At 32.8% G+C, this 10547-nt stretch overlaps 1 pseudogene; it reads right to left on the minus strand.

Annotated features, from left to right (window-relative positions):
* Positions 1-4685: 4685 nt before the first annotated feature.
* Positions 4686-5602, minus strand: LOC124233993 (olfactory receptor 8K3-like; annotated as a pseudogene).
* Positions 5603-10547: the final 4945 nt, after the last annotated feature.

A 10547-nucleotide genomic window follows, 5' to 3' on the forward strand; every position in this document is an offset into this window, starting at 1 on the left:
TCAGTCTCACCTATGTACAATGCCTTTTTGTGATTATACCACAAATTACTTATCCTTTATTTTATTGTCAAATAGAAGTGGTTCTAATTTGGAGGTTTTATGACTAGTGATATTATAGATATTCTGATATATGTTATATTATAAATATTATAATACATCCATGCCTTAATGAACATAAAACTAGCTTTCTGTTCACATTTATAAAATAATAAAACTTGGCTTTTTTGTTTATCTATTAAAGGCAATCATTTATGGTTTATAAAAAACTGATGTATACAAAAATATCCTGATAATGGTAATTAAAATCAGCTACTCCAGCATCCTTTGTTTCCATACCGATATTCAATCTAGATTGGCTTAATCTTGAATGTATTCCTATTTCAGTATATTCCTTGCCCTGAAATTGCTGAGTCATAAGATATGAATATTCAGCATTAGTAAATATAGCCAAATAAATTTCCAGACTTGCTAGATCAATGCACATTCCTACTAACAGTGCAAATAGATATGATTTTCAATCTCCTTGTCAAGATTTAGTATTTTCTATTATTTCCTTTCTAGCCATTCTGGATGATATATATGGGTATTATTGTGGTTTTAGTTTGCATTATACTAATGCTGAATGAAATTGAGAAACTTTTCATGTATTTCAAGGCCAATTCAATATTTTCTTTTGAAAAGGGCTCATTCACATCTTTTGCCATTTTTCTATTGTATTACATGTCAACTATTTGTTGATTTGTAAGAGTTATTCTATATTTTGCATGAGTCATCTGTCAGAAACAAGTCTGATTATGTAGCTCTGATAAAAATAAACTCTCTCACTATGAGAGTTTCCCTTTTTACACTATTAATTTTGATGAACAGAATTTCTTAATATAGTTCAATTAATCTTTTTAAATATTCTATGCTTATTGCTTTATGTGTTCTCTTTAAAAAATTGTACATATTCCAATATCACAGAGATAGCCCCCTATGTTTTCCTCTAAAAGGTTTATTTTTTTTTTCACATTTAGATCTTTAATCCAGGTAGAAATGATTCTGTATAGGGTATGGGTAGATATTCAGATTCCTTTTACATTCCCTCAAAATAAATATACAAGTTGCCTAATAGCATGCATTAAAAAGATAATTCTTTCTCCTTTGGAAAATAGCAGCACCTCTGTCATAAGTTAGGTAGCAGTATATGTGTGCATCTGCTTCTGGAGTCACTACTTTATTCCATTGACCAGCCTGTCTGTCCTCAGGAAAATGTTTTGTTAATTATATAGCTTTATAACAGATCATGATGGCTGGTAGCATAACTCATGAAAATTTATTCTCTTTCTTCAAGATTCCCTTTGCTATTTTTGGTGTTTTGCCTTTCTGAATAAATTTTACACTCATCATCATCCAAAGTTCTAAAACGAAGAAGACAGACAGAAAAGAAGCAGGGGGAATAAGAGGTGGGGAAGGGAAGGAGGAAGGCAGGAAAAAAGGAATTATGTTAAGGTTGTATTGAAACTATACAGCAATCTAAAGATATTGAACTTTATTACAATATTAAACTTTCCATTCCATGGACATATTTGGCATGAATATTCATTGATTTATGTTTTTTAAATGACTTTTTAAATTTGTATACATATCATTACTGAGGTCTTAGATTTATTCCTAAACTAGATTTCCTTTTTAAATGGTTTCATAAATCTTATACTTCGTTAAATTTTATTTTTTAATTTTTGTAGGTAGCATGTAGAAATAAAGTTGATTTTTCTAAACGTATATTGTATCCAGCAAATATGCTAAATTCACTTATCATTTCTAGTACATTATTTATAGGTTTTTCTCAATGTTGTTAATCATAACTTTTACCAAAAAATGAAAAGAATATGGCAAAGTGTGACTTCCTATCTTCATATCTTTTATTTCTTACGTTATCATAGTGATCCAGCTACAATTTCTAAGACATACTGAAGATAAACGGTGAGACTAGGTCTCTTAGTCTTGGGGGCAATTTCAGAGGGAAAGTTTTCAATCTTTCACTATTCCAAGTTTTATGCAGTTTTTAAAAATGTAATGATATGTATACATCATTCTAATATCCCACATAGTATTTCACTGCCCTTTTCTCTGTGCTCAACCTAGTCATCCTCCCCATATATGTAGGACTTTTACGGTTATCACATATAACATTGTTTTCTTCTATTCTGCCCTACTTTACAGTTGGGTACAAATTGGTGTTAAATTTATCATAAATCTGTTTTATTCTTTCTTTTAACTTACAATAATACTAATTTATGTAATTTATGTAATTGGTTTTCACATATGATATCCACCTTGCATTCTCGTTTACATGCTTTACTCCTTTAACTGTATCACACACTCAAAATCAAACTGTATAACATATAATGTGCTTGTATCTTATGAGTACAGCTCAGTATCATTTATATTTGTTTATATGGGTGTAATTTTTGCAGTGTGATATCTTTCACTTCACATTATATCCACTCATCTTCTTCCCCTTTCTCCTACTCCTTCTCTTCTCTTTTTTTCTTGCATTGATGTGTAGAATGCATTTTTTGAAAATTCCATTATATATTCACCCATTTTATCCTTGATAAGCATGTGACATCTATAATAATAATATCTGCAAAAAACATTCTATTACTTATCTTCCAGTGGACATAACACAGGAAGGAAATTGCTGCATCACAGATGATACACATACTAAAATTAAATATTTACCATCATTTTTCCACAAAGTTTTTATAGCAATGTACATTGCCTCAAGAAAGTAAAAGAATTTCAGTTTCTCCACATTCTCCTCAACATTTTGAATTGTTGTTCAAACGAACTTTTGAATTTTAGCCATCTTGGTTGGTGTGTAGAGATATCACAGTAGAGTCTTAACTTGTATTTATCTAATGATTAATGATTTTTTAACACATTTTTGTATTTTAGTTTTCAGCTGTTTTATTATCCTCTTTTGTAAAGTATTTCTTCATGTGTCTTGCCTTTCTTTTTCTTTTTCCTAATAGGTTGACTGTCTCAATCATACAATTTTAGGAGTTAAGCAATTTGTTGTTGTTTTGTTTTTATTTGCTGTTTTGTTTTCAAACTTCTCTTATCAGTACTTTGTAGCGCGTATGTGTTTCAAGTGTGTTATCTCAGAATTTCCTTTTCACCTTCCTATGATGTATTTTGATCAATGAAAGTTTTTATTTTGAATAGAGTGCTCTTCATCTAACTTTTAGTGATATTATTTTTTATGCCCTAAGAAATCTTTGCTTTTCTCGTCATGAAAATATTATTTTACTTTTATTCAAGAAATTGTGTAGTTTTAGCGTTCACATTTATAGTCACAATATATCTCAATTTATTTTTCCATAGGATGCAAGTAAATGACTAAGGTTCATGTTTTACACAGGAATCCTAATCAAAATAGGTCTATTTTCTGAGACACCCTCCTTTCCTCACCTCAATGTGTGGAACTTTGTTTTAAATAGAGTGAAATTATATACATGAGTCTATATTTGGACTTCTTTATTTATTTTATTGATCTGTCCATACATATACTGATGGCACAGTTGTTTAAATCATTGAGCTTTATTAAAGGAATTACTATCTGTTATTGGAAGTCTTCTGTACTCTTTCCTCTTCTAAGATATTGCTGTGGCTATTCTTGATCCTTTGCATTTTCACACAAATTTTGATATAGATTTGAGTATTAAAATTTTATTGGAATTTTTGTTGCTACCACATTAAATCTACAGGAAAATTAGCGAGAACTGACCTCATCATAACAGTTCTGTGTTCACCCAGTTGACATGGTATATTGTTACATTATGTCTTGTTAAATAACTCATTAATGTTTTTACATTTTCTAGCAAAGAAGTGATGCAAATCATTCATTACATTTTTCCCTAAGTATTTTATAGAGTTTTTGGTGTAATTAATAGATTAAAATTTAATTTTTGCCTGTTTTTTGTAGTATATAGGAAAATAATTGATCTCTTATATGCTGACCTTATATCCACTGACCTTGAAAAATTCATTATTTATAATGTTTTAGCTTGAAGATTCTTTTGGATTCTTACTGTACACCATATAACACTAGAAAATAATTACACTTTTATTTCTACTTCCCCAAGCATATACGAGTTCACATGATAATTTCAACCAGAAATCTGAGATTCCACCCATAACAGAGAGATAGAGTTAAACATCACTATGTTAGATATTTTGATGTATTCTTCATTTCTGTCTATATACACAGCACATAAAACAGTAAATGCTATCTTCTCTATGCCAGCCAGCATGATGGCCACCGGTATTTAAACAGACTGTGAGATACAAAGAAAATATTTTATTACAGGATACAATAATGCTTTCTTAAAAAGATTATCTAATGGGAGACACATTAAGAAAGACTTCCCTTCAGTTGTAACAAGCACTTGGCAATGTGAGAATAGTGGTCCAGATTTCAGGCACTTTCACTGAAACTTGAGGACAGAAATCAAACTTCGTACCAGAAGGGTGATCACTGCTTGAACAGCTGTAAATGGAAAATAAGAAAAACTTTTCTAGTTTCCCATGACTTTTACACATTACAGCTTTCTAAGTGCTTATTATATATAATAAACAGCTGTCTATAATCTAGTTTATTGTATATACACTCTATATTGAACTTTAATTAGGGTGTTTCATGGGTTTTTCCATATCCTAAGCAGAGCACCTTTTACCTCTTTGTTCCTCAAGCTGTAGATCATGGGATTCAGCATGGGTATTACCAATGTGTAAAATACAGAAGCCATTTTATCAGTATCAAAGGAATGACTGGACTTTGGCTGCATGTACAGAAAGAATAGAGTTGCATATAATACAATTACCACTGTCAGGTGAGATCCACAAGTGGAGAAGGCCTTGTGCCTGCCCTCTGCAGAGTTCATCTTAAGGGTGGCCGTGAGGATCAGTATGTAGGACACAAGGACTATCACGAGAGGTGAAACCAAATTAAATGTTGAAAAGATCAGTATTATCAACTCAATTTCACATGTGCTTGAGCACAGCAAAGTTAACAAGGGAAGACTGTCACAGTAGAAATGACTAATTACACAGAAAGATGAAATAAAAAAGTTTATGGTAGTTATCAGAGAGAGAAAGGCACTGTAGAGATACGGGACTGCTACCAACACCAACATACCCTTTGTGACATGACAACTGTGTAAAGCAGAGGGTTACAGATGGCCATGTAGTGGTTATAGGCCATTGCTGACAAAATGAATAGTTCACAAATGATGAAGAAGCTGTAGAAAGCTAGCTGTGTACCACACCAATTATAGGGAATCATATTTTGAATTGTTATAAAACTTACCAACATTTTGGGTCCCACAGCTGTTGAATAACCCAGATCAATGAAAGCCAGATGCCTGAAAAAAAAGCACATGGGTGTTTGTAACCTGATGTCCATCTTGGTGAGGATGACCATGCTCAAGTTGCCCAGCCCTGAGATCAAGTAGATGATGAGGAAGAGCCCCAATAATGGAGCCTGCAGCTCAGGATGATCTGTGACTCCCATGAGAATGAATTCTTGTAGCATTGTTATGTTTTATTTGTCCATCCTGGCCATTATGAGAAATAACTGAGGGAAGAACCATCAGAAGAGTCATTGGGTTTCAGGAGATATCATCTGTTATATTTTTAGTATGCAAAGCCATTATGTATAAGATAAAACCAATTCTTTTTAGAAGTAGAGATTTAAAACAGCCCTTTTCCATCACTAAATCTAGATCCTATTTAGGCACCATTACAACCCAAGATATATAGTAGCCATTTTATTCTTTGTATCACATACTGATCATCATTAGAAGATGTGTATAGTCCCTTTATGGTTCTGTCAACAATGTGTTATGAAAAAGTTTTCTCCTAGAGTGGGAATCCTAATATTTTTTTAAATGTTTTTCATGTAGAATACACAGAATTTGTTAAAACATATCAAATTTTAGAATGAATTATAATAAAAAGAAAAAGCTCTCTGCTTCTTGTGCCCACAATTTCAGTTCCAATCTCCAAAGAAAATAATTTAACTCATTCGATAGACTTTCATTTACTTCTCTTCATTGTGACTCTGCATATTTAAATGGTATTCTCTGTCCACTATCAACTTGATTTCTTAAAATTGTGTTCTCGTTCCACTATGCTTTTATGAGTTTTAAACATTGTTTGATGATTTTTATAGGGAAAGTAATTTAACTGCCTTGCAAAAGTCCTCCACATGCCCACTCTAATTCATATAAATACAGTGTATCTGAATCTTCAGTACTTGTGTGCTGATTTTTGAGGTTTCTGATTTTTGCTATTTATATATCAAGTAAGGCCTGCATGTATAATTTATTCAATGTGAGAAAACAATCAGCAGGTGTTCCCACATTTGCTTTGATCTTTGGACTATCTCTGAAATGATGTGTTTAACACTGTAGTTATATATTTTCTAACATGTTTAAAGACAAGAAAAAACATTTAAACATATTTCTTCATGTACTACTTAAAACCATCTGGTAAACTACTATGAATATACTTATCCAACAAACAGAAACATCACTCTAAAGTAGAGAATACTGTCTCAAATGGCTCAGGGGCTGGCAAACAATATCATTGCATGAAGGATAAGGATGAAATATAAAGAAAGAGATGGGGGACAAGGAGGAGATATGTGTGATTCATTTTTGATTCACTCAAAAGTTACCTGTTTAAATGTATATTGGATAGAACAGATAATTCTTTGATCTAAATAAAGCCAATTGGAATATGACATTGACAGAAATGGAGTATATGCACTGTATTTTAATTTGAATACTATTCTTATACCTTTACTTCATCTTCCATCAAGAATACACCAAATAGGGACAGCCAGGTGGCACAGCAGTTAAGGTTTCACATTCCACTTTGACAGCCTGCGGTTCACCAGTTCAGATCTCAGCTGAGGACCTACACACAGCTTGTCAAGTCATGTGTGGCAGGCATCCCAGACATAAAGTAGAGAAGGTGGTCACAGATGTTAACTCAGGGACAGTCTTCCTCAGCAAAAAGAGGAGGATTGGTGGTAGATGTTAGCTCAGGGCTAATCTTCCTCAAAAAAAGAAAAAAGAAAAGAGAAAAGAATACACCAAGTGTCTTGAGTTAACATATTTTACATTTTAATTTAAAGGTTACATTTTCTTTATCTCTAGTTTCCCAACTCCTTTCCCCTTAAGGTTGTTTTAAAGGCAGGTGCTTCCAAAATTTCATGGAAAAACTCATCCATATTTATTATAAAGTGTAGAGTATAAAAAATGAATACCTCACTACAACTCATCCTGGGAGGTCAGCAAAATCCACATTAAAAAAGGATATAATAAATGAACAATGTATTCAGGCCTATCACTTCACTTTTATAGACATGAATATCCTAAACAATATTAACATATCATTAACATCAATTTTAAAAATGTATAATAATACAGTACACTATGTTCAAGGTAGATTGATCCAATGTTTGGCTGGATGGTTTAATACTGAAAAATCTATAAATGTAATTTACCATATTATCAGATTGACTTAGACAAAAAAATCTGAGCATTTGAATAGATGGAGAATACCATTTAGATAGTGTGAAATCAATAAAAATTAAGAATAAAAGGGAAATACCACAACTTGATAGAAAGTCTTATAAAAACTAGACTACATCTACTCTTAAAATAAGTAAAATTTTATTAAAAAACATTATAGAAAACCTAAATAAATTGGAAGAAATACTATGTTCCTGGATTGCACAACTAGTGTTATAAAAAATGTGAATTCTGCTCAAAGTAACGTATTTACTCAATGCTTTTCCAATCAAGGGGATTTTGTAAAATTTGATGCTGATTTAAAACATATTTAGAAAAATATAGCAAATTATGAAGAATAAGCAGGAAATTTTTGAAAGGACCTGAGGTACTACCAGGTTTTAAAACATATAAAGCTAGAATTATTGAAACAATGTGTCATTAACAAAGGATGGGCAAATAAACCAGTGGAACAAAACAGAGAACTCAGAAAAAGACCCATTGTTTTATAGAACTGTGGTGTATGACAGAGGTGGCATGTTAGGAAAGTCAGGTAAAAATAGTCTATTCAAAAAATGGAGCTGTAAAAATGATTATCTATATAGAATTTGATAAAAGTGGATTTTAGTTCACCAACATAAAAGTCAATCCTAGATTGGTAAAGAATTTAATGTCATAAAAAAATGTTTAAACTCTTATAGCTTTAAAAAGTAGATCCTCTGGATGTCCCTCAATAAAGTGAAAAAGATATTTCAAGAAAAATCTGAATAGAAATTCAAGATTAAGTTGGGAGATTAAATCTCAAAAAGTTTATTCTATGTAAAAATCTCTTCATAATATTAACAAAATATTTACAGAGAAAGTAAAAGTAAACATTTATTAGCAGCAACAAAAGAAAGAAAATGGCAGTCTAATGCCTTAAGCTACAAAAAAGTTATACCCAAAGTAAAGAATATTTGATAGTAGTTTGTACAGTTTGGCTAACCTCTTCATCCCAACATCACTGTGTTATTTTCCAAATCCCCAAAGTTCTTCTGAAATGCAACTGTGTTGATAATTCATGTGCTCCTCCCCTCACCACCCCTATCTAAGCACTGACTGGAAAGAAACAGGGAAACTTTGCAAGAAGTCTGACTCTTACGTGACGGAAGCACAAAATCCAAAACTCCACCAGGACTTGGGAAATGGACATGATGCCAAAGGATGTCCTCTTATGCAGATGTAAACACTGTGTGTCAACTAAGCATTTTATAAGATTTTGCAAATAACCGCAACTGAGATAAATGGGTTGGTCACATTGAGAACGTTGTCTTCCTATTCAAGGGAGGGAGAGAAAAAAAGAGGGAGGACAAAAGAACGAAGAATCTCGAATGCTTCTAAAAGTGTGTCAGGCTCAGCAGTCTTTGGGAGAGTTAGCTTCAGCAGAAATGTATACACATATTGTTTTAAAATTATAAAACAGGAGAGACATCCATACTTTTTCATCCAACACAGCTAGTAAGGCCACGAGCAGTTATGTTTCCATTCCTTATTGTGTAAAATATACTGCTTTATCTCCATAAAAGAATGCTAAATCTGAAATTGTGTGGTGTTAGTAAAGGTTATAAAATCAATATAAATCTTTTCTAATTTCAAATTTGGAATCTGAAAAAATGTACTGCTTGGCCAATGCTACTTAGTGAATACCAAAATTTTCTAACTTAAGATGTGCAGTATTATACTCGCCAGCTGTGGGATTCCATGCCAATCCCCAAAACATAATGTCGCTTGTCATGATCCTTGAAGATTTTTTAAAACTGTACTTCTTCATTATAATTGTATGCCACTAAGACAGACTCTCAAACATGTGAGCAAAATTCTATGGGTTGCGTGAGATGGTTTGTGTTGTACCTGCAGCGTATAACTGGGACCTGTGCAGAGGTCTGGGAAGGTCTCCTATCCTCCTCTTCTCATCCTTCCAAAAATAATTTTCCCTATTCACTTATGGTATGTGCAATTTATAACATAAAGAATAACAGATCAATAAGAAAAATTTCCTTAATGCATTTAGGTGTATTACGAGAGAGGCAAGGGAATATGCAAACCTTAAACAATGAAGTATTTACGTATGGCAATTTAATCAATAATGAAAGAAGAATACACATACCCAATTAATAATTCTTCTAAGGATTGGTTGTCCCTGATCCTTGAATAGTACTGGTTTTAAACTTAGTTTTTCCCCCACTAAGAATGTATTAGGAGATATTTCCAAACCTTTAGCCTCACTATCCAAATGAAAACAAATTTAACACAAAGGTAGCAGGGACAAAGACATCCTAGTATTGTGGTGGTGTGGACAGATTAGCCTAAGTCAAAAAATTTATTTTATATTATTTTGGCTTTGCCATCATCTTAGTATCACAAATATCACTATATCAGACATATCTGTCTCCCCATCCCTCATCACTCTGGACCATATCTGACTTGACCTACAGCCATGGTAGGCTTTTTCTGGCATGCTGGCAGTCCCATCTGAAGAATTTTGTTTCTTTTCCTGAGGGCAATGAGAGCTTGCTCAGATCATATGCAAGGTAGTTTGGAAGTGCCTGAGATTTCATCTGTCAAGGAACAATACTCGACCAGTGAGGGTCAGGAATCAATGGATAAACACTCAAGGGTTCCTGGTCTTCCATGACATAATTCCTAGAGGATGTCTGAAGGATACTTCACAGCATCTTGAGCAATGGAAACTTAACCGCTTATAGCAGTTATCTATACTTCATTGCACACTTTATTAGCTTTCTCCCTTCTTGGTCTCATATTCTGTATTTCTGCATTTTTGCTTCCTGGAATCATCTACCCAATTAGCATCATAAAGACCCTCCTTGCCTCAGGGTCTGCTCTTGGGGGAATTTACACTCTGACAATCCCAGTCTCTTGTGTGATATTAGTAAAATGAGGCCACACACATCTATAGCACAAATGACACTCTATGGATAT

Source organism: Equus quagga, unplaced genomic scaffold (assembly GCF_021613505.1).
Source record: "Equus quagga isolate Etosha38 unplaced genomic scaffold, UCLA_HA_Equagga_1.0 599_RagTag, whole genome shotgun sequence".
In the NCBI taxonomy this organism is placed as follows: domain Eukaryota; kingdom Metazoa; phylum Chordata; class Mammalia; order Perissodactyla; family Equidae; genus Equus; species Equus quagga.